The sequence below is a fragment of the Notamacropus eugenii genome, chromosome 1 (assembly GCF_028372415.1).
Source record: "Notamacropus eugenii isolate mMacEug1 chromosome 1, mMacEug1.pri_v2, whole genome shotgun sequence".
Lineage (NCBI taxonomy): Eukaryota > Metazoa > Chordata > Mammalia > Diprotodontia > Macropodidae > Notamacropus > Notamacropus eugenii.
This window is the reverse complement of record NC_092872.1, coordinates 714,167,045-714,191,211: the sequence shown is the minus strand read 5'-3', so window position 1 is coordinate 714,191,211 and position 24,167 is coordinate 714,167,045. Positions and strand designations below refer to the sequence as shown.

Genomic DNA, 24,167 nt, shown 5'->3' with positions numbered 1-24,167 from the left:
TGTGGCAGCTGGTGTCTTTCCCCTGAATTGTTTTCCAGACAAGACCAGTGGCTATGACCCTCTCTGACTTCAGAAAGCCACTCCTTCACTGTTCTCCCTAGCAGGTCTTTTCCTTTTTAAGGTTAGGAAACTAAATCTGAGTGGTCTGTCCTGGCTGCCATCCTCCTTGGATTCAGCTGAGAAGGTGGGCCCATCCCTACTCACCCTGCCTCAGGCAGAGTCCCCCTGACACACCTGATAGCCAAAGTTTGGCAGTAAGAAACATCCTTCTCAAAGGGGACCAACCACCTTGGTGGACCACCCTGATAATTCCTGCCTTCTTTTGACAGCATGATCCCAAATCAGAATCATCACTTTGCCCCAGCCTCTGTCAGACCAGACAACTGGGTGTCTGTGTTTTATCCTTGGTTTTCCTCTCCATCTTTTTGCATGGTTCTCTTTGGTTGAAAGCTGCCGTCGACCTTTCCCGAGTCTTTGCAAAGGGAGACAGCTGTAGTGTCCCCCTCTACTAACAGAAGGAAGAAAGCTTCACATACCTAGGAGCAGTGGGTAGGTGGGGGTGGAGAGTTGCCAAGGGGAAGGTGAGAAGCCAAACGGGAGACTGAGCCCAGAAGGACTCAGTTCTCTTCTTTGAAAATTTCCAGGTTTTCATGTGTCTTCTCTAACATCAATATGCTTTCTTTAAAATTATATATCGTTATCTTTAGTTCTTAAATCATCTTTATTTCCAGATATATTCTTCCCCCTCTTCTCCTCTCACCCAATGAACTATCCCTTGCAACAAAGAAATAAAAAAGAAAAGAAAGACGATTAGGAAAATCAGCCAAGGCATCAGCTCTACCTGCTGGGCAGATACAAGCAGGATGCCATACCTGTCATCCCCCACCCCATCAAGGAAAGGAGGGAAGTGCATGTTCTCGGTTCCTCCTAGGGTGGAGCTTGATCATTCCGATAGCGGGGCTCCAATTTGTTATTCTGTTTTGTTCTTTCCACTTACAGTGTTATATGTAGCGTTCTATGTGGTCTATATTGTGTTCTTGGTTCTGTTGACCACTCTAGATCAGGGGCAGGGAACCTAGGGCCTCGAGGCCACACGTGGCCCTCTAGGTCCTCAAGTGTGGCAGGTTCCAGATCATTTCATGTAAGTCTTCCAGGACTTCGGGATTCTTCCTAGTTTAGTTGTCTTTTCCAAGGGGTGCGGCCGTGGGCTGTTACATTGGTGCTCTGAGGTTTATTTCGCCATTTTCTGGCTGATGGCTCTCCGCTTTGGGCTGAGCTCTGTGCTTCACAAAAAGTGCTGCTATGAATATTTGGGTGAAGACACAGCAGCTCCCTGTTCTTCTTAACTGACCCAGTTGGCTTCTCTGCTACTGGGAGCTGCCATCGCAGAGTCCTTGGCTACTTGAGCCCTTGCTAGACCTTAATTTTATAGATGGGGCAACTGAGGCATAAGAGATGACTCTTCACAAAACTGTGGGGACAAAGCAGAATCATTGCTCTCAAGCTCCAAAGATATCCTCTGGACAAATACCCAGTTGGCTCCTGACCAGAGAAGAGTCCTGTCTCAGCTGCCTTGGGCAAGCAGAAAACCACAAAGTAGTGGCTGGTCTCTAATCAGTGTGGGCTATTTTCTTTAATTCTCCCAAACCACAACAAAACAGAAGCCATCTAATCCTGTTCAAAGTTAGCTAAAAGCCTGGATACCAAACTGAATTATCAAGCTGCTAACAAGCTGCTTCCTGTATTTCTTTCCTGCTTCTGAAACCTACTGGGATTTGGGCAGAGCAAGAGAACCATGTGCATCCTGGTGCAGGATGTGCCAAGATGCCAGGGTGTTCAGTAATCAGGTATTAATTTGAAAAAGCAAAATCCTCTGGAGCCACTGTCCCAGGAGAGATCAAGATGGTCCAATAACTATTCTGGGTTTCAGGTAGACAGATGACTAAGCAAGATGTGGGGGAAGGTGGGAAAGGGTTAAGGCACTGGACTTTTGCATGGCAGAAGTCTTTTTTAAAAATTATTTTATTTCATTAAATATTTTCCAATTACATGTAAAAAAATTTAATAATCATTTTAAAAAATTTTGAGTTCCAAGTTCTCTTCCTTCCCCCCATTTCTCCTCCCTCCTTGAAAAGTCAAGCAATTTGATATTGGTTATACATGGGAAGTCACACAAAACGTATTTGCATATTAGTCATGTTGCAAAAGAAAATACAAATCAAATAGAGTTTATTAAAAGTATTCTTTAATCTGCACACAGAGTGAACTGTTTTCTCTCTGGAAGTGAATAGTGTTTTTCAGCATGGGTCATTTGGAATTATCTTGGGTCACCTTGATTAGCTACATCTTCAACAATTGATCATTCTTACAATATTATTCTTACTGGGTAAAAGGTTCTCCTGGTTTTGCTTATTTTACTTTGCATCAGTTCATATAAGTCGTTCCATGTTTTTCTGAAACCATCCTGCTCATCATTTCTTATAGCACAATAGTATTCCATCATAATACTATACCTGTGTAGCAGAAGTCTTAGACAGTTTGTCAGGCCCAACTCAAAGTATTCTATCTTTGTGGTCAAAACCCTGAGGGTTTGGGCTCTGGAGACTATAGCAATGAGTCTTCTCCTTGGCATCTTCTGTCTAGTTACCCATGAGCCCATGGTAGAGGATCAGGATCCCCATACAGCCCCATGGGTCTTTGTTGGACATCAGCACTTAAAGGCCCATTGGTGATTTGGCCAGAGGGCCTGGATGAGAAGCTAATAGGCAGAGGCAGGGTTAGAGGAAGGGGAAGATTGATGACCAGGGTCTGTCCAGTCCTGAAAACTGAACCAAAGATCTTTTCTCCTTGGCCCTCTGAGAGCTCTGGTTATCTGCACCAAGTGGTCATGCTAATAGATGCCAAGTGTGTTTTACTTTAGGACTTAAGACAGGCAAGGTGTAGGTGCCCATGGCCCGTCTGCTACCTGTAGAGTCGGGACACTCTGTACTCCCCCGGGGAACTAGGAGGCAGAGCTGATGGAAAGAGGCCTCAGAATGATTCCTGACTCAGAGACTGTTCTACAGAGCTGAAATTTCCTACCATGATATCTCATTGCTATTTTGGCTCTGAGCGTTGTTGGATGACTAGGACCAGCAAATAACTGGCCCTGTGTCATTGAGGCTTGCCCACTCTGGGTTGTAAAGTTGTCTTAGGGACAGAGTGGGGACATCTCCTCTTAGCAGAATTCTCATCTGCCACCCCTAACCCGCCCCTCACTCTCCATTCCCAAGCAAGGTGCTGACCAAGGTCCTTGGCCTTGATTGGGCAAGGCTGGGGATTTGACCCTACTGCTCCCAGGTCCTGAATCCACCCCCCTGCTTACTACTTGGGCTTGGGAAACTCGGGTTATATGGTCTTTGGGTCTTGTTCTGGGTGATTCCCAGACCACCTAGCTGAGGTGGAGGAGTGGGTGGCTACGGGAGTCGAGGAATGCATGTCTTCACTTTCCACTGCTTTTTATCTCAGCCTTTGGCCAGTACTTGTACTTGGTGTGGGCCTGAGGAGTCTTCCAAACTGAACGGTCAACATCAGTTGCCACTGGGGGCCAGAATTGCTTGCCTTTTGACAGGGCTTAAAGAAAGCAGCAGGAAAAGTCACTGGATCATAAATTGAGAGCTGGAAGGAACCAGCAGTCTAAATTCAGGGGCAGCTAGGGGGCTGCATAGCGCACAGAGTCCTTGGTGGGATGTCAGGAAGACCCAGGTTCAAATATGATCTCGGACATTTCCTAGCTGTGTGACCTTGGGCAAGTCACTTAACCATGTTTGCCTCAGTTTCCTCATCTGTCAAATGAACTGGAAAAGGAAATGGCAAAACGCCCCGGAATCTTTGTCAAGAAAACCCCACATGGAGTCAACATGAGTCAGAAAGGACCAAAGGACCAAAAATGACTTAGTGAGTCCACCTTCCTTCATTTTATAATTTAAAAATTAAGGCCAAGAGGGTTTGAATGTCACGTAGTGAGTGGCACAGTCCAAATTTCAACCCAGATGAGTGAATGAGTGAATGAATGAATGGAATGTGCCAAGTGCTAGGGAAGCACATACTAGCAAGATAGGTGACCTCTGCCCTCTGGGAACTTACAAGTCAGTGAGTAATTAATGGCAGATAGGTGGTTAAGAAAAGGGCTGGGCTTGGAGTCAGGAAGACCTGAGTTCAAATCCTACCTAAGACGTCCTGACACTAGGTAAGTCACTTAACCTCTAGGTCTCCATTTCCTCAGCTCTAAAATGAAGGAGCTGAACTGTACAGTGTCTAAATGTCGTTCCCAGCTCTGGATCTTGTATTCTTTGATTCTAATAAGGGAAGACAGCATTTAAAAGGGAACCAGGGAGAGGGGGTACAGACTAGACTGAGCTTGATTTGGAAATGCCCAGGAAAGGGCCCTGCAGCCTGATTCCTGCCGAGACAGGGCAAAGCTTTTCCTCTTAGAGCCCAGGGCCTCACAGCTGAGTTCCGGTTGGAGGAAGGAAGATGTGTGGGCAGAACCGTTTGGGTATTGACAGAAAGAGGCTCAGACTCCAGGGGTGCCCTGGCTCCTCCCCCAGCGGGAGAGACAAGGGTTGAATGTTGGCAGGACCTTCATGGAGGACGACCAGACTGAGTGTGATGAAATTGGGTCTTACAGAGGATATTGAGAGAGATCTCTTTCCTGGCAGAATTTTGCAGAGAGAAGTAAACCCTCTGGGCAAAGGGGAAGAATTAAGCTTCTAGGGGTAGGAAGTGGAAAATAAAAATCAAGTTACTAGATAGTGATTGAGTGATCCTTGGACTTCCTGCCATGGAGGAAGGCTGCTAGATGTGGTGGATGGAGTGCTGGGTCTGGAGTCAGGAAGACCTTAGTTCAAACCTGGCCTTACATGTTTACTAGCCATATGACCCTAGACAAGTCATTGTCTGCCTCAGTTTTCTCAACTGTAGAAGGAGGATAATAATGACATCCATCTCCTTGGGTTATTGTAAGGATAGAATGAGATAATGTTTGTAAAGGCCTTTGCTGACTCTATTACATAAAATGCTGTTATTACCTCTGCCTCACCCCTGAGGGCAGATGACTAGCTGCTTCCCCAGAGGCATTGGGGTGTGGCCTCTGGTTTCACATCTAATTTCCACTGGCTAAATCCTCCATACTAGTTTTTGAGCCAGTTATTTTCCTCCCTGGGCCTGCTGCCTTTCTTTGACTTGTAACAGAATCGCCTTCTCTTCCCTTAATCAGGGAGATAAGGGTGTGGGAAATACTGTCCGGCAGCTCTATGGGTGCTGATGGTCAAGCCCTCTTATCTCCTTCTGCCAGGACTTCAGGCTCCAGCTGAGAAGTCAGTGTGGGGAGATAAAAATCCATCCCAGTGAGTCTGTGGAGGAGGGCCTGGGGGTTTAGAGGCTAAGGGCTTCTAAGCATAACATTCTCTCCCACCCTTTGCCACTCTCTTCCTTAGGTAGGATTCATTGATATCTTGGAAATGTCCAGGATGTCTTGTCCCCCTGGGAGAAGGGTGGAGAGTCATTGGTTCTGGAATCTTCTTTAGCATCTGAACTTTCTGGAGAGAATTCTGCTTTGGGATTTGGTATGGGACTTAAGAAAGAGAGACTTCAGGTATGAGGGCATCTCCTACATGTTGTGTGAACCACCTCAGCTCTGGGATGGCACCAGAAAGCCTGAAACTCCCAGGCTACCACCCTGGCCCAGGGCCCTAGGGAGGCTGAGTCTGCATCTAGTTTGTATTTTCCTTGGGGGTAGGGGTAGGGCAGTGGAGAGAACTTTGCCCTCTTTCCTTTGGCCAAAATGGTGAAATAAAGGGAAATTTCCTCCCATTTTATTCCCTGTGTTAGAGCTGTTTCTACAGCTCAGTCTATCCCTCTGGGGGGAAGAAGGCAGAGAGTGAATCGACACAGTTTTTTAACCCAAGGGGTCTATGGATAAATTTCAGGGGGTGCATGAACTTGGAAAGAAAAAAAACCCCTGCATTTTCACTAACTTCAAATGGAAATGGAGCATTGCCTTGAATTATTTCAAAACCTTAGTCTGAGTCGTCCCTTGGCTTTATGGAACTTGTCAAAGAGGGTTGTGACCTATAAAGTCACACACCCTTGGCTTAGGTGACCAAGGCTGCAGAGAATACCATTTTGGGAGCAAGAGTGTATTTGAAAGAAGGGGGACCAGAGTGTGGAAGAAAGAACCTTTTTTTGGGAAGTGGTCTTTAGCTGGAGGGTTGAGTATTGAACTATTCTCTCCCTCTGTCCTGGGTCCTCCACTATTAGTGATCTACCTTAAGACCATGCTAGAAACATCTCCCAGAGGAAAGGATGAATTCTGGGAATATAGGGACCTGGCATTGGGACACTAACAGCACCAACTGTCACCTTTTCTCAAGATGCCTAAAGATCAAGTTGGGGGAAGCTGGGTGGTGCAGTGGATAGAGAACTGGGCTTGGAATCATGGCTTCAGACACTCATTAGCTGTATGACCCTGGGCAAGTCACTTAACCTTGTTTGCCTCAGTTTCCTCACCTATGAAATGAGAAGAAAATAGCAAACCACTCCAGAATGTTTGCCAAGAAAACCTCAAATGGGGTCACAAAGAGTCAGACATTGAAAGGACACTACAATCATCACCACCAAAATCAAGAGAGGCAACCATGGTGAAATGCAAAGAACATTGGAATTCTGACCTTGCTGTCATCCCCTCCTCGACCATCTATCTCACTGCCCTTGTCTGAGTCTTACCTTTCTTGCCTGAAAAACCAAAGAATGGATGAAAAGGAATTTATTAAGTACTTACTGTGTGCAAAGTACACATGAGGGGAAGAGTGATGTGATCTCTAAAGGTTCTTTCTAGTTCCAAATCCCATGATTCAATGGGATAGGTTTGTGGCAAGGGATTCTGGTCTCTAAGGTAGGAGTTCTTCCCTTCTGGCGGCATTGGAGGGAAAGCCCCTTCTCAGAACCACATTTTTAAATACATGAAATGAAACACACAGGAGTAAAAAGAAACTAATTCTATTAAAACATTTTTTTTAAACCAAGTTTCCAGCCCCCAGGTTAAGGAGCCCTGCTGTAAGGCCTCCAGTCTCTTGGTTTTAGAGGAGAGGCCGTCTTTGAGGAACATGGTCTGGGAGAAACCAAAGGGTGGCCAGCTTCTGTTGATTTGGTACGGCTCACTCACCAGGTGTGGAGTAGGAGGAGATTTAGTGTTCTGGAAGAATCCTCAAGGTTTGTTTGTATGCTTAAAGTTCTGTGTAAAGAGTGCTTGGAAATCTTCCAGGGGAAAAATGTATTGTCCCTTTTCTCTGATCCTTCATTGGGAGGAGGGGAGGGGGAAAAGTTCTTCTGTCTTGGGAAAAATAAAACAATGGATTAAGGCATTGAAGGCCTCCCTTAAAGGTAGGGAATGAATGTGCTTCACCAAAACAATGAGTTCCTTTGGTTTCCCAGGTTAGTCAACCTAAAATGAAGGTACAAGGGAATGGATTATGGGACAAATAATGAAAGAGGAAGTCAGGAAAGACCACCTCTGTGGCAGAATGACAAGCCTTTAAAAGGGTCTTTGTATTCTAATTGCCTCAAGTTGGATTTTGCACATCAGTTGTGCTTAATAAGTATTTGAGTGAATAAATGGTCAGAGGGATGGAGGGAGAGATAGATAGTGGATGGATGGATGGATGAAGGGATGAATGAAAACATGCATCAAAAAGGAAAAAATCTTGCCATAAGGGTCACTTGACCATCCATAGCTCTTGTCATACTCACTCCCACCAGGTGATCAACAATAAATAGATGCTGGACGATTTAATAACCTCTCCTTTTTAAGATCTTAAAGCACATTTCTGATACAAATGTGGAAGTAACAAAATGAAACCCTGAGCCCCTGACTTGTGACTGAGATGAAATTCATAAGAAAAATGCTATAAATGTCAAATCACTCCGAGTTTCCCTATTGTTTGAAAGGAATTTGGAGCATGTTATAAATATCTGATCTCAAAACACTCTTGAGCACTGGGTGATTCCCAGTAGCTTTCTAATTTTGTAAGTGAGGAAGCTGAATTAGGAGACCCGTGATCTGCCCGAGGTTACACAGAAAGAAAGGGTCTCAATTCTGTTTTCTTTCCTCATCTTAAGCTCTCTATGTCCTGGACCACTTCAGTGGCAGTTAGCTGAAGCCCATGGGCCCCTTTTCAGTATCATATTGTTAAAGGAATAAAATAAAATGCATTGGGTTACAAAAGAAACCAATTAGATTAAAACAAAGATGTGAGATTTTTCTTCCAAAGTCACAGACCCCCTGGATGGATGGATGGATGGATGGAATAAACTTTTGTTAAATGCCTGCTACGTGCCAAGCACTGTGCTATATGCTTTACCAATATGACCTCTACCCCTGAAATCTCTCCGCTGACCCCTTGGAGGGCCGGGGAGGAGGTGCCTGGTCTAGTTTTGGTCCTGTTATGCTGTGTGAGCCCCAGCTTCATCTCATCCTGAGCTTTCTCACCCAAGGCCACCAGAAGATTAACTGGGCCAGACCACTTTGCATCCTTCAGAGGCCTACCTTGATGCTATCCTCCCCCCCCCCCCCCCCCCCCCCCCCCCCCCCCCCGCCCCAATCCTTCTCCTCCTCCCTCCCTAGCCCCTGAGTTTCCTGTCCACATCGGTGAAACTTCATGATGACCTTACCTCATAAACTCTGAGAGAATGGGGTACATTTTTGGGGGGATAAGGTGGTTATCTTCCATCCAGTGGGTTGCTGAGGCTAACCAGTTGTGGATAGATTGAGTAAATTCTGGCTGAGCTCAGGGGAACAGGCTTCTTGCTTGTATGAGCTTTTGCTAAGGTAAGAAGGGAGCTGTTCTCTCCTCCACCTGGTGCCCCCGGAGTCTCTCTGCCCTTCTTCATGGTCTGAGGCCCAGCAGAGTGGAGCACAGAGCTCCCATTACTGTTTTCTTTGGCCTAATGCATGCTAGTATTTCTCTCCAATCCGAGGTCCCCAAGCCCAGCCCTGGGGAAGTCCAGGCCTAGCTAAAAGCATAAGCCTGACCTTTTATTTCCCCAGGATGCTCTGTCGAGCTTTGGCTGTGAGGAGGGGCAGGATGGAGTGGAAGAGAGTGTGTTATAGCCTCCAGCTGTTCCCAAGAAAGAGATGAAGCTGGGTTTGACCATATTAATGTAAGCTTTTGTGGTGGGAGGCCCTGAGCAGAGACCATCTGGCATCAGATGGAAGGTATCAGGGATGGGGGTTGCGGTGGGGAAAGGATGATAAGGGGTAGTCTAGGTCAATGGCAGCCATACCTTAATCTGAGGTATGTAAACATAACAAAAATATTTTTTTGTTAACTCAGTGCCATTGGTTTTCTTCATAATCCAATACAATTATTTTGTGCCTTTGAAAGCACTCTTCTGAGGAGGGGGTCTACTGTTACTGTTTGTCCTTCATCCTTGAAGAGGACCATGACATGGGGGGATGCCATGACTTGCAAGTGAATTGGATTTAAATGATGTAGGGCTCTGCAAAGTCACCAGGGCGTTGATGGGCTTCACCTGACTGTTACCAAAAGGAGGTGACAGACAGAAGAAGTTGAGATCCCTGAGTTAATGTTTGGGAAGTAGAATTGTCTTGTCCCATCTCTCTCCAGAATAGAACGAGAAGGAGCCAGGGTAGGACCTATCCTCGGCAGCCCACTGGGTGAAAGAAAAGATTACCCCCTCCCCACCAAAACATTACCCCTGTTCTCTCAGAGTTCGTGAGGTAGTTGTCATCATAACTTTCACCAATAGGGATGTAAAGTTCAGGGACCAGGGAGGGAGGAGAAGGGCACGGAGTCAGCATCAACGCTAGCCTCTGAAGGATGCAAAGTGGTCAGGCTCAGTTAATCTTCTGGTGGTCTTCCAGAAAGAGCTGGGCGTAAGATGAAGCTGGTTGGAGGCTATTTGTGCTCTGGGTCTGGAGTCCCAAGGAAGCTGATGGTTTGAATTCAGGTGTTTCCCAGCTGCCTCACTTAGTTCCATTAGAATTTAAACCCCTTGAGGGCAGGAGTGTGTTTGCCTTTCTTTGTAGCCCTGATACTTGGCACAGTGGGCAGACAAATAGTAAGTGCTTATTCAATGTTTGTTGATGAAAAGCCTGTCGCTGAAAAGCATAATGTCAGCTCTGCTACTAATTTATTAAATCATATTTATATAGTAAATATGACCTTGGGAGAAATCACTCAGAGTCCTCTTTCCTCCGCCTTCCACTTCCCCTTCCCTTCCCCCTCCCCCACTCTGTTGCAGCAAAGGTTCACTGAGCTGTGATGAAAAGATAAGCCTGCTTCCCTGGAGTCCTCGAGGTCTGTGTGGCTGCCTCCAGGTCCCTCCTGGGAAGGAGCCCTGGCATCTCTTCCCAGATCCCTGAATCAGTAAACAGCATAATGTTAATACCTGCACAGCCCAAAGGCACTGACTTTATGACTGAGATTTCAGTTAAAGCTCAGTCAGACCCTAAGCTTTAGGAGAGCAAAGCCCAATGTGGAGAGAAACAACAATGATGCTGTTGGAGATCTGGGAAAATAACCCCTGATTTGCTGGTCTGGCTACTAGAAGAAACCTGTCTTGCCCAGCCTCCTCCACCCAGCCTCATGTAGGTTTGTCCTCAGGAGTGCAGGACAGAGCCCTTGTAGCCTGCCTGTAGCTTTGGCCATCACAACATCAAACCACTGCGCTCTGCCTTCCTGGGAGATGGGTCATGATCTGGGTGAGTGTCCCCCAGATTTATTTCACAATAATTCCAGGAAATCGGGCTCATTTTCCAGCAGTTGGGCTAATGCCTGTTCCTTTATCTGGGAAAAATGTAAAAGCTGCAAGGATTCAGAGGCGCCTTCTCTCCTGTAGCCTATAAGGACGAGTTCCCCTCCCAGTGTTTCATGTTGGGACTGGCAAGAGAGAGCAGAATGTTGGCAGACCTTCCTTCCTCAGAGGCTTATGGCAGTGTGGATCTTTGGAATGAGCTCATGGAATTGAAAATGGGAAGGAACCTTTGAGATAGTCAAGGGCAACTCATTTGTTTTTACCAATAAGGAAACTGAGGCTCAGAGCTGGGAAGCAGTTTGCCCACAGCCATAGCTAGTAAGTGACAGTCTGCCACAGGGCTCTTTCCTCTAAATCTCATTATCCACTCTCATGTTAGGTCTGGGAAAAGTATGGTTGGCCACAGCCCCCATCAGCAAATCCTTAGATACTTCTGTATTGCTGTCCAACCCCAAACCCTTCTCTGCACATTTGAAAGTATACCATTAGAGAATCATTCCTTTGGCTTAAAACTTTGCCTTTCATTAAAGTACAAATACTCTTGGAAGGGAAAACTCATTAGGATTTGGCTTCACATGAATAAGTTTTTTCACATCTCTTACTGAGACTAGGAGAGACAATCCCTCCTACCTGAAAGGAGGAGACATTGAAGACATCACCGAAAACCATAAGAAGGATAGAAAGGGGAAATCAGGGGCAGGGAAGATAAAATCCCTATTTCACATTTTTTCTGAGGCTCAGCCCTGCCTGAGAGATTCTCCCTAAACTGAAATGGTCCTGCCTGGGGCATATGTCTCCTCTGTGGTCTTGGGGCTACTTCGATGCCAAATAAGCACTGTCTGGGTGGTATCTTACTCACCACAGTGTGAAAGATTCCCACCATTTGAGTCTGTCCTTTAGACTGAAGCATTGAAGGCTCTTGTTTAAAAAAAAAGACATATTTGAAGCTCCTTCGGTTTTTCCAGATTTGTCAGCCTAAAATCAGGGTCCAAGGGAGTGGAATGAAGAAGGAGGACATCAGGAAAGGTCTGGAACACAGCCAGGGCTAGGTGTGGAGAGACAGCAGCAGGACCAGAGACCATCCATTTTCTCTCCAGCCAGCGTTATCCCAGTCCTGCCTAATCATGGGTTAGGCTTTCGTATCATTTTGTCAGTTAGGTAGAGCAGTGGTCACATTACTTCCTGAACTTGGCAGTAGGAAGATGCCAGCTAGCAGCGAGACATTGGGCCAGTCGCCCTCTCAGCCTGTTTCCTTCTCTGTGAACTGCAGATAATAATAGTAAACTACCTCACTGAACTGGTGGGAAGATACTTAGAGGACCACGGGAAGGCTCGATTTTATTATGATTGATGATTACGGAGGAAAGGGAGATTCACAGAGTGAAAATGACTGTCTCAGGGTTACCCACCAAGTAGCAAAGGGACGACGATAATCTTGGGTCTCATGACCCCTCACTTGGCTCCATGCCAAAGGGATGAGTTGCTTCTGAGTCACAGAAGCCTGCTTGGGCAACAAGCCCCGAGGGAGAGTTTGGGGCATCAGGAACTGGGTGAGAGCCAGCCTGTCACTTGACTTTTCTTAAAGTCCTTCTTAGCTTGAAGCCTTAGGAATCCAAATCCTCATTTTCTCCCACCCTGAAATTAAACAGGAACTTTCTGTGGGATTCACAGAATCTCATTGACCTCTGGGGCATAACTCAAGATAGGCTAAATCTTTGGGTGTCTGGGAAGCTGTTAGCACAGTGCATAGAGCCAAGAAGACCTGAGTTCAAATCCTGCTTCAGACACTTACTGGCTGCAGATCGCTTAAATGCCATCTGCCTCAGTTTCCTCAAAGGTAAAGTAGGGATAATAACAGCACTGGCACAGTGAATAAGAGAGCATTAGGTCCTGAGTCAGAAAGACTTATTAGGTATATGATGCCCTGTTGACCTCAGTTTCCTCATCTGTAAAATGGGGATAATAATAGCACCTACCTCCCCGGGTTGTTGTGAGAATCAAATTTGATAATGATTGCAAAGTGTCCAACACAGACTAGGCTCTTAACAAATACTTGTTCCCGTCCCTATCAAAGCCAATGGGCAACAATGAATTTATGTTCTTGGAGTGCTGACTCGGGACACCAGGAAGTTAAATGACATCCTGGTCCCACAGCCAGGATATGGCAGAGGTGAGACTTCAAGGCCGAGCAGGCTTCCTGTCTCCAGTGATTTAACCCCCTAGAGCCCACACACCAGAATGCTGAAAGTTCTCTCTGAGCCACCGGCCTGCTGGACAATTGGCATCAGCTGGACTGGGGTCGGGCCAAAGCCTGGGAGGCTCCGCAGCCCTTTTCAGGCCTTGCTGTCTCTGCAGCCAGCGGGCTTTTTACTAGTGTGTGACACGAAGCCAGGGGATGGGGAAGGGAGGAGGGGATGGTAGGGACCCCAGCCCCCTCCCTCCACCTTATAAAGGCCTGTCAGGCCCTCCGAGCCTCTCTTTCGCCCTCCCCTGGGCCTTGCTCTTTTGGAGAGGAATGAGGTTGGGAGGGGCCGTCTTCACTGGAACCATTTATCAGTTTGCCACAGGCTGTCCTAATCAGCCTGGCGGCTTTTGCTGGCGGGAGAGTTTAGGCATCTGGGAAGAGATGGTGTCATAGTTCTCTCTCCCAAGAGGAGGGAGCTCTCTGGGGGAGGGGTGGGGTGGGAATGGACAGGAATCCGAAACTCGTCGGTACAAATAGTGCGGTCCTTTAAGAAAAATACTTCCGATGTGAAGAGGCCAGGTCAGCTGGAAGGAAAGGTGAGTTTCGCTGGAGCTCTCCTAATCTCTCCCTAGTTTTTAATTCCCCTTAGACATCTCCCTGGTGGCCCTCCCCCTTCCCCCTATCCTTTCTTTGTTCAACTATTGAGCAGACTTTGGGTGTTTGTTCTGTTAAAGCATCGTTGACTTCCATTCTTGGTCCAGGTGGAATCAGTGTGCCAAAACCTTCGGAGCACTAGGGAGGGGAGTTACCAAGACAAGCCTTCTAAGAGGGAAGGGAAAGAGTAGGGCTAGCATCTAGGAAGTTAAGATAATTTCCTAAGGATCTCCTGGGGGGGAGGAGGGGTGCGAGGAAAGGGCCTTCTCCTGGTGTCGCTGTGCTGGAAATACAACCGTTAAAATATTGTTCCTTAGGGTTAAAAATTATCCTCTTCTGGGATCCTTTTGATCTATGCAAATCCCTTTGAAAAAGGCATTCAATCCCGAAAGCCTTCAGGCAGTGGCTTTAGCAGATCCTTTCTTCTGTGACCAAAGAGGTGGCTTGGGGGCGCTGAGGGTCTGGGAAGGGGTAAGATCACTGGGAGCAAACAATATGCCTGCTCCCCGAGACTGCCCAGGGCCAGCTTTGGTAAGAAGTACAGAGCAGGGTACGAGAAGGATGAGATTTGATGCTAGAAGGTTATGCGGGTGTTTTTGAGAGGAGACAGATATAAGGCAGAAGAACAGGATCCCTGCCCCCTCTAAAAAATAGATTTTTATTGCTATCTTGTGTTTTTATCTGTCTGCCCTGGATTTCCCTCTGTATTCTACCCTCTCGCTTCCAGAGTGCTGTTTCTAAAAACAAAGGAAAAAAATGTCAGTAAAACCATTCACATCAATTAAAAAGAAACCAAAACACTCACGGTCTACATGCTTCCTTCCAGCTTCTGCAAAGGAGGTATCTTCTCTTATCTCATCTTTGTGATTTTGCAACATCTGTGGTGGTTTTCTCCATTTACAGTGCTGCAGTCCTTGTGGGTGTTGTTTTCCCAGCTCTTTATTTCATTATGCATCAGTTTATCGAAGTCTTTCCATGCTTCTCGATAGTCAGCCCCCTTGTGGTTTCCTAGAGCGCTGCCGTATTCTATTACGTTCATATACCACAGTTTGTTTTGATCTTTTCCAGTTGATGGGCATCTATTTGGTACTTTTTTCTGCTTTTGGGGCTATGTCAGTGAGTGCCTTGGCGTATATATCTAGCAGTGGGACCTCCAGGTCAAAGGCTGTGGACAATTTGACTGCTTTGTTTCCTCCTGCCTTCCTTCTTGATGAAGCTAGCAAGGGTCAGTTGGAAGTAATGAAGAGGTTCTCTCCCTTTCTGCTGCAACAGTTATGAATGTAGGGCCCCAGGCCAGGGTCAAGATTTCACGTCTGTGGTTCAAATGAACCACACTATTGGGGATGAAATAACCAGTTTCCAGATGTATGAGGGTGTGCTTCAGTGGAATTGGGAGTGGGACTTTTCAGCTGATTCCTGCAAGATACTGGGCTTGCTCCAGATGGCATCCCTGACTGGGCAGGCTTTTGGGACACTAGCCTATCTCCAGATGGCAGGGGATCTGCTGTATAGATCCTTGACAACAACATCAGGGTGGAGTGTCCTTTTGCTTGAAGGTGATAGGTGTTTGGGGGGGTCCCTCTGGCCAGGGCATACCGAGGTCAAAATGCACTGAAGAGATGGGGTACGGGGGGGAGGTTGTTGAGGAATGTAGTCCTCAGCTTCCGTGGGATTGGTTGCTAAGGGCAGTGGGATGAATTGAGCTTTTCTTTTCCTCAGCCTGTGGCCTGACCTTACCCCTACCCTACCCCCACTTTGACTCCTAGCCAAGTCCTGTGCCTCATTTGGATGCCTTGGCTCTCTGTCTGCCAAGAAGACAATGTTCAGTTACAATGATCTAGAACAGTGCCATGCCATGCCTACTTAGGTTAATGCCCTGGTCCCTTCTGTGGGCAGCTTAGGACCAGGAGCATCCATCGCTGTTACCTTGGCCTTGAAGAAGAGATCGTTTGGTCTTGTATTGTTGCAGCCTTGGGCAGATATAATGCTATGGGACTGCCCCACTTCCTGCCTGAGGCAAGACCTGGGAGCTCATCTATTCTAGCCAGACCAGTGGTGCACCAGGTTGGCAAACTAGGAGGAGAGAGAGAGACAGGTTCTAAGCCTCTCCTCAGAGTCCTCACTCCACTATACTTCTCTAGTAGAGTCTACCATGCCATCTACTCACAGTCCCGTGATGCCACTACTTCTTTCTCAAATCTGGTGCTGCTGAGAATTTCTTTCTCTGATGGGAGAAAGGGGGCTGGATTCCTGCCAAAAACTGGAGGTGGTGGCTAAGACCAGCAGGAATAAGTAGGAAAGAAAAGATAGACATACAGACATGGGGGAAGAAGTAGAATTGCTCTAGTCTAGTTGGGGGCCCTGAAGACCCAAATACTCCTTTCTGCTTGTGGCCTGGAGCCAGTGGAGTCCCTTCAGCCAAGACTGGGTCGTAGCCCTGGAAAGAGAGTAAGAAGGGGTGAAAGTGGTAGAATAATGACACTAATAATAGCTTACATTTGCATAATGCTTTTGGAGTTGGTGAGACTCTTTTAGAGGTGATCTCACTTGATCTTCACAGGAATCCTGTAGACAGACAGGCTGGTTATTCCTCCCATTTTATAGATGAACAAGTTGAGGCTGAGAGAAGATAGAGACACGCCCAAAGTTAAATACCTAATTAGTGCGATGGCTGTAACTTGAACCTAGTTCTCGTAAAGTCCAGCTGTCTTTCCACTGAAACTAAGTGATATGTAATTATATAATGACCAAGCTTAAGGATGCACCTCTCTGCAGAGGTGGGGGACTATGGAGGACGGACATCACATATGCTCTGCTGAACTGCCCCCCTCCGCATTTTTTAAACTCTTTATTAAAGGAAGGGAGAAGAGGGAAATATTGGGAAATAGAAGTGATATAAAAACAAAATATATCAATAATTTTCAAATGGCAAAAAAAATCTGTGATCCTTGAGCTAAATCTCCAAGAACTTGGAAAGATGAAACTTGACCTTGCCTGCTCTCTCCTTTCTCTCTTCCCCCTCCCCACCAACCAGCCTTTTTCCTTTCAAGATATCAGTGCCCAGGTAGGGTTTGGTTGCATCTCCTTGGACTCTTCATCTTTCTTTCTCTGGCCTCATACCATGAGCCACAGACTTGGGAACGCTGACAACCAAGTTCACTTTACAAACAGCTGGTTCCCCAAGCTTGTTTACATGCCTTTTCCCATGCACTGGTAATCCACCCACTCCCGATTGCTCAAACCAGCAACTTCAGCAAACTAAGCTGGAGGAGGGAAGGGGAACAGCTGATGTCAGTTTTGGTTAAGAATTACTCTGTCCTCATCTGTCCTTAGGAACTTGGGTTCGGGGCTTAAAAGGGATGGTTCCTTCTGTCAACCAAACCTACCCAACCTTTCACTTGGGGTTTATGTCCCACCTTAGAGGTTGGGAAAGGATTATGTGGCTTTTGGCAAGTCATTCCTCAGCCAGGCAACCTGGACCTCAGTGTGTGGGACAGAGATCACCACCACGATAAATGTCAGAGTCTGGAGATCAGAAAAGATCTTTATTCTTTCCCCTGAGAAAGGGCACAGCCCTTGTGGCTCAATCAGCAGTAGCCAGGGAGTACGCTCACTGGTCGAGGGAAGCAGATTTTTAGAGCCCTAAAGCAAATCTCCTACTTCCCTTCCTTATCCGTTTCCCCATTGGCAGAGTACTCAGGACATACAATCTCAACACGACAGCTACTTTCCAATAGAAACAATTATGCCCATATTTAGTGGTGAGAAGCATATGTGTACCAGGAAGCAGGGAGGGTCACCATGTGAATTGTGGAGAATGGTAACTTACCAGGGCTACTGAGACTTAAGATGGTGTGTAGAAACTTAACAAAAGGGGAAAGTCCTAGTCTTCAACTGAGGGAACTACACTAGAGGTCATCTCCCACATCAGCATTGGCCTCAGCAGTGAAGCTTTCATTGGTACTTTCTCATCCTCTGGAATTCTTGTCTAGATCCTCCAGAGAGAAGCTACTATGAGGGGCTAGAGGTCTTCTCTAGTCTAAGCCTCTCAATGAAGAGCCCTCAGGGGTGGGGAACCTGCAGCCTCCAGGTCAAATGTGGCCCCCTAGGTCCTAAAGTGCAGCCCTTTGACTGAATCCAAACTTCACAGAATACATCCCAGGACTTGAGGACCTAGAGGGCCACATATGGCCTGGAAGCTGAAGGTTTTCCCACGCCCCGCCCCAGACTGTCTATCTCTCTCAATGGCCTATCATCATCACACGTTAACTGGGTAATAACTTTTACTCAAGAAGTGGAGAAAATGTCTATGAAAATACTTGTTTTATTAGTTAAGTTCAGACTTTTAAAAAAAATTAAAAAGTGGAACAGATGATACCATCCGTAACATGTGGCAGCCTGTTTATACCTCTGTGTGTCTAGTATCACTTGCAATTTTGACCCTCCAGAGATTGCCAGGTTCTGTGAGTTATAGTCCTATAGCACCCCCAGAAGAAGATTGGTGTTTAAAAGCTTGTGGTTGTTTTAAGTGCTGTGGACAGCCCCCAGTGCAATTCAATCTGCCTCCTTCCTCCTATGCAGTCTGGGTCCGGCTTATTGCTCTCTGCAGTGCTTCTGCAAGATAAATGCACTGATGGACTCTCAGATTTGGGGGGAAGAAGGATGCTGATCCCCACGTGCTGTTCCTGCTATGCATCCTGATCTTAGCAAGAACTATTCTTCATCCGTTTGGGTTTTCTTGCATGGATTTTTTTAAAAGTTGCTATTTTTTTCTTTTTATGTCACTTACATTCATCAATCCATCCTTCCACCTGCTCCCTCCCAGAGAGCTAGCTGTCTCTTATAACAAAGAATGAAAGGAAGGAAATACAGCGAAACTAACCAATACACTGAAAAAGTCTGACAGTATCTGCAGTGTCCCCCAGCCTCACTCCCGCACCTCTGCAAAGGAGGGAGGAAGGTGCCTTCCTGTCTCTTCTTTGGGCCAAATTTGGTCACTATGATTTCACAGCTTTCAGTTTGGATGCTTTCCATTGGTATTGCCCTGGGTTTTGTTTTCCTGGTTTTCTCTATTGATCTTTTCATCAGTTTAAGTTTTTCCATTCTTTGTATTCATCATTTCTTAAAGTACAGTAATATTCCATTTCATCCATGTGCCCTAACTTGTTTAGCTCTTCCCCTGTGGGCAGCTACATTTTTCTCCCCAGTTCTTTGCTACTACAAAAAGTAGTACTATAAATTCTTTGGAGGAGGTGGAGCTTTTTTTTTTTTTTTAATTGTTGACTCTCTTAGGCATATGCTCAGCACTAGGATGTCTGGACTAAACGAGGTGAGCATTTTAGTCACTTTCTTCATGTAATTAATTTTTTTCTATTTAAAAAATTTATTTATTTTTACGTGATTCCTTTTTTATATAATATTTTATATCCCCCCATTACATGTAAAAACAATTTTAACGTGCTTTTTAAAAAAAAATTGTGTTCCAAATTCTCTCCCTCTCTCCCCTCTCCTTTCCCTGAGACAGTAAGCAATCTGATAAAGGTTATATGTGTCATCATGCAAAACATATTTCCATATTAGTCATTTTGTCTTCACATAATTCCAAATTTCTTTCTAGACTAGTTGGACCAAATGACAATTCCAGCAACAATGTATCAGTGTGTCTTTCTATAACCCGTCCATCACTGACGATTCCCATCTTCTCAAAAGAAGAATTTTAAGCTATTAACCATATGGCATGGTGGGTGGAGAACTGGTCTCAGAGTCTAGAACATCTGAGATGAGGTCTTGCTTTATATGCCTACCATGACCCTAAGGGAATCATGTCACCTTTCTTTCAATTCTCCAGGCAACTAAGACTCTTAAGTTGCAGAGAAAGGTACCTGATCTCTATTGGAAGAGAAAGCTCCTCACTGGGAATTCTCTACCACATGATATCACAGATCTGATCAAAAGACAAAATAACCATATGAAATATTGCTCTAAATTATAAATCAGAGGAAAAGTCCAAATCAAAACAATTCCTATGTTTTACCTCATTCTCAAGAAATTGGAAAAGATGAGGAGGAGTTTGTAGGTTGGGATTTTTTTTCTTCCTTGTTTTGTATGTATAGGTTGGGATTTTTTTCTTCCTTGTGTGGATTGTTAAGAGTCTCTCTTTAGGGGTTGTTCTAGGGATTAATGCAGTTACCATGAGATCGATATCCACAAGCAGGAGTTATCTGGAGAACTTTACCATCTATTTATAGCAGGGGTCCTTAACCTGGGGGCCAGGAATTTGTTCTTTTGAAATATGTTGGCATCTGTTTTTCACTAGAATTCATTCTCTTTGTCATCCTATGTACTTTATTTTATGCATTTAGAAGCATTTCTTTTTCCTATGGAGCAAGGCTCCATACATTTCACCAGTCCATGGTCAGAGGTGTCCATAATTACATACCAAAAGTTTCTGTTGGGGAACCCATTTTTCTATGTGCCTTCTGTGTAGGGCATCTTCAGTAACTGACGGAGACCCCTTTGGCAAAATCACATCTCATTGCTTTATGCTTAAGAAGATCTTTGAACACAACTGTCTCTGGGGTTGTGTCCGTCAAGGAATCGTATATGATTTTAACGTATGAATGAAACTCTTTGTTGAAGGGGGGCTCTTAAGACTACATTTTGCTGATTCAGTTTTTCAGAAATCAATGAACAATGGTGGGATCCTGTATTCTCTGCATCTCTCAGTCAATTGTGTATGACTGTGAAGATATGGTCTGCTTGAGGAATTCATTTGGGAAAGCCTGTCTTTGTTCTTTTCATATTTTCATTAAGAAATATGTGTTGTCAAGAAGTGTTGATTGAGTACCAAGGACAGCTAGGTGGCACAGTGAGATAGAGTGCAGGGCTTGGAATCAAGAAGATTCATCTCCCTGAATTCAAATCCAGCCTCAGATATTTCCTAGCTGTGTGATCCTGGGCAAGTCACTTACCCCTGTTTGCCTTAGTTTCCTCATCTGTCAATTGAGTTGGAAAAGGAAATGGCAAACCACTCTAGTATCTTTGCCAAGAATGAAGAGTCAGACACGACTGAAATGACTGAACAACAACAAAAAATATACGTCAGGCTCTGTGCTAAGCAATGGGAATAATCGGCAAAATACAAAATCATTTATGCATAATTCCTTTTTTTAAAATAATATTTCATTTTCCCCTCTAAGAATTTACATTATAAGGAGGGAGAAACAAGGTATCTGCAAGATAAATTGGAGAAAACCTTAGAGGGAAGGCACCTGAATTGAGGAGGATTGGGAAAGGATATGTGTAAGCAGATTACTCTCCAAAGTAATTTACAGAGCAGAGAAAAGAGGCCCAGGGTTGGTAGCTATTCATGTTTTCTTGATCTTGTCCCTGGGGCAGTTTTGCCCTCTGATTTTTCCCGGACATTTGTCATCTTCACATTTTTCACTTGGTTCACATCCCAGTTTTGCTCTTTGCTACCTGTGTGGCTTTGGCCAAAGCATTTAACCTCGTTGGGCGTTCAGTCATTTCAGGCATTTCTGACTCTTTCTGATCCCATTTGGGGCTTTCTTGGCAAAGGTGCTGGAATGGTTTTGCATTTCCTTCTCCAACTCCTTTTACTAATGAGGAAACTGAGGCAAACAGGGTTAAGTGACTTGCCCAGGGTCACACAGCTAGTACGTGTCTGAGGCTGGATTTGAACTGGGGAAAAATGTGACTAGCTGACTTCAGACCCAGCACTCTATGGACTATGGTCCCTCCTAGCCATCCAAGAGGTCCCTGGACCTTAGTTTCCTCATTTGTAGAATGAGTGAACTGGAGTAAATGACCTCCAAGACTCTCTTGGAGTAGAGGAAAACTTGAAACATGGTCTGAGAAGACAGTAGTTCTAGGCATGGGTGTTCTAGCATGGTGACATCTAGGCAATCTGGTTTTTTGTTTCTTGGGAAATGGTTTCTTCTTTTCTCCTTCTCTGCCTTCACCTAGAGACAAAGGAAACTCTTTGGGCTACAGGGAGTATGTGCTGTGGCTTGCCTGGAGATAAGAGGCATACCTCCAGGTATGCCCTGGCTCTTTGACTGAGTTGGGCTGTAATAGATGACTGAGCTGTGATATTATCAGCTGCATATGTAGACCAGAGAACCTCCCCCCCATCTCCAGACACACTGCTGGGAATTTGGCATGGAGTCAGTGTTTATGAAGAAAGGCTGAGGCTGAGGTTCTGATACCAGAAAATCAAGGTAAACACCATGGGGGTCAGGTCAAGGGAGGGAAATGGAGGACTGGAGGACAGGACAACTGGAATCTTCTCCCAGCTCACTCACTGACTGGCCTCTGGGACACCTGTGCTCAGCATAGATACCAATAGTGACTTCCAGGAGCCACTCATCTGTCTTTAGTGTAGTTCCACAGCAAACTCTGATAGGAACAGGGATCACTAAACTATCAGTAAGGATGCCTATTGGCCACAGATTGACTTAGAAAACCAATATGCTTCTAGATTTCTTTTTAAAAAAATGAACCCATCGACTATTAAAATCATATAGGAAGTCCATTTGAATCTGGTTTGGTGGTGCAGTGGTCTACACCTCTGGCCTCCAGCGTAACCCAGGAAATCTTGACTGCAGACTCAGAACTTTTGTCAAAAGCAAATAGAAGAGAGGATTCTTGGGAAGATGGTGGAGTAGATCAGAAAACTTTTGACTCTCCAAATTTCCTACACAAAAAAAAGGCCAGACCATCACTTCAGAGCAGTAAAAGTTGACATGGAGTAAAACAGTTGTCCTCTGGAGGCAATTTGAGAAGACTCCACTCTGTCCTGAATGCAGTACAAACACTTCCAGGCCACTCTTGGGATTCACCAAACAACAAGCCCTGGGAGCAGCTGGGTGGAGAGGCAGTCTCAGCCTTAGAAACTTGGATTTTGCAGACTGTGTGGGAGGTGTGGGGTCGTACAACTCCTGAGTAGGTGATTGAACCTTCCACTGTTGAAAGACGCCAAACACAACTGTGGTGACCAGTGTCCAGGGCTGTGGCTTTGGGAAGTAGGAGCTAGCACAAGCTGGTGAGTACAGTAGGAAAGGTCAGGGACCCTGTTGGCTGTGGGCACTCACAGGAGAGCAGAGTCCCTGGTTTTGGTTTGGGGACAGAGAGGACAGCTGTAGCTTACAACCACCGAAGGGAAGGCAGGGAGCAAGATCATGTGCTGGACGGTGAGGCTGGGGGCCATAGCCATGGCTTAGGAGGGGAGAAAGCCCCAGGTTGGGTCCTGAGACAGACCTCAGAAAATAACAGTAAGAAGAACCTGAGGTTTGGGGCATCGTTCCCTATAGCTGCTAAAAACAAAACAGAAAATAAATAAAAATGAGTAAGCAAAGGAGAAAGAATCCAAGTTACTATGGGGTGAAGATCTGGGTTCATATTCAGAGGAAGATAATGGAGCTAAAAAAGCCACTCCTTTTTCAATGAGAAACATCAAATGGTCCCCAGGTACAAAAAGAGTTCTTGGAAGAACTTAAAAAGGACTTTAAAATCCAAATAAGAGAGATTGAGAAAAATTAGGGGAAAAAAAGAGCAATCCAAGAAACTCAAGGAAATTGTGAAAAGAAAGTTAGCCAACTTGAAATAGAGAAGCAGAAACTTGAAGAAGAAAATAATTCCTTGAAAACTAGAATTGGCCAAGGGGAAGCTGACATTCTAAGACGCCAAGAAGTCATAGAACGTAATTTAAACAATGTAAAAATAGGAGAGAAAGTGAAACATCTCATCAGAAAAACAACTGATGTGGAGAACAGATTGAGGAGAAGTGATATAAGAACAGTTGGACTACCTGATAATTACAATAAAAAAAGAATTTTGATACAATATTATAAGAAGTTATCATAGCAAAAAGTGCACAGCAGAGAACCAAAGAAAATCAACAAGGAAGCAAGGAGAAGCTGGGCAGCATTGAAAACAATATATAGTATTATCTAAATTTTTCTTGAAATGGAAATTTATTGTTTTATATTGAATCCTCTCAAGATCTGCTGTGTATAAGGCAATGTTTTGTTTTGTTTTTCCTTTTCGCATTTTGTATTCAAGCTTAAAATAAAAAAATTTACCAAAAGACCCCAAAATGATGACATTTGTTTTTACATATAATTGAAAAAATGCTATTTTTTTAAAAATTGGAAAAAAAAATAGAGATCTTAAAAAAAAAAAAAGGCAAATAGAGAGGCAGATTGGGTTGGACCAGCCCCAACCCTCTTTCCTCTCTAGGAACCCCCCCCAAAGAACACACAGACCCTGGGGCAGTTGGGAATGGTCATAACTGATCACTTGTCATTTAGGAACCCTTTCATTCTAAGCAACAAACCAAGGAGATATCTAATGTAGCACAGTGCCCAGCACATAATAACCATCATCCTTTATAATGCTGTATTTATTGATCAATCTATCTGCCTAATCTAAGCTCTGCCAGGGTCTTTCTGTGCGACCTCAAACATGGCATTTAACTTCTCCAGGAACTTAC

General features: G+C 45.1%; 1 protein-coding gene across 2 annotated transcripts in view; it reads left to right on the top strand.

Annotated features, from left to right (window-relative positions):
- ST3GAL2 (ST3 beta-galactoside alpha-2,3-sialyltransferase 2) overlaps positions 1-24,167 on the top strand; it is a 55,693-nt gene that overhangs the window by 15,892 nt on the left and 15,634 nt on the right. Inside the window, exon 1 of one of the 2 annotated variants that reach the window (XM_072636579.1) lies at positions 13,497-13,596. The exons of the other annotated variant lie outside the window; for it this stretch is intronic. The gene's annotated coding sequence lies outside the window, so the exon portion shown is untranslated. Of the gene's footprint in view, positions 1-13,496; positions 13,597-24,167 lie in introns of those variants that run through there. 2 annotated transcript variants of the gene reach the window in all.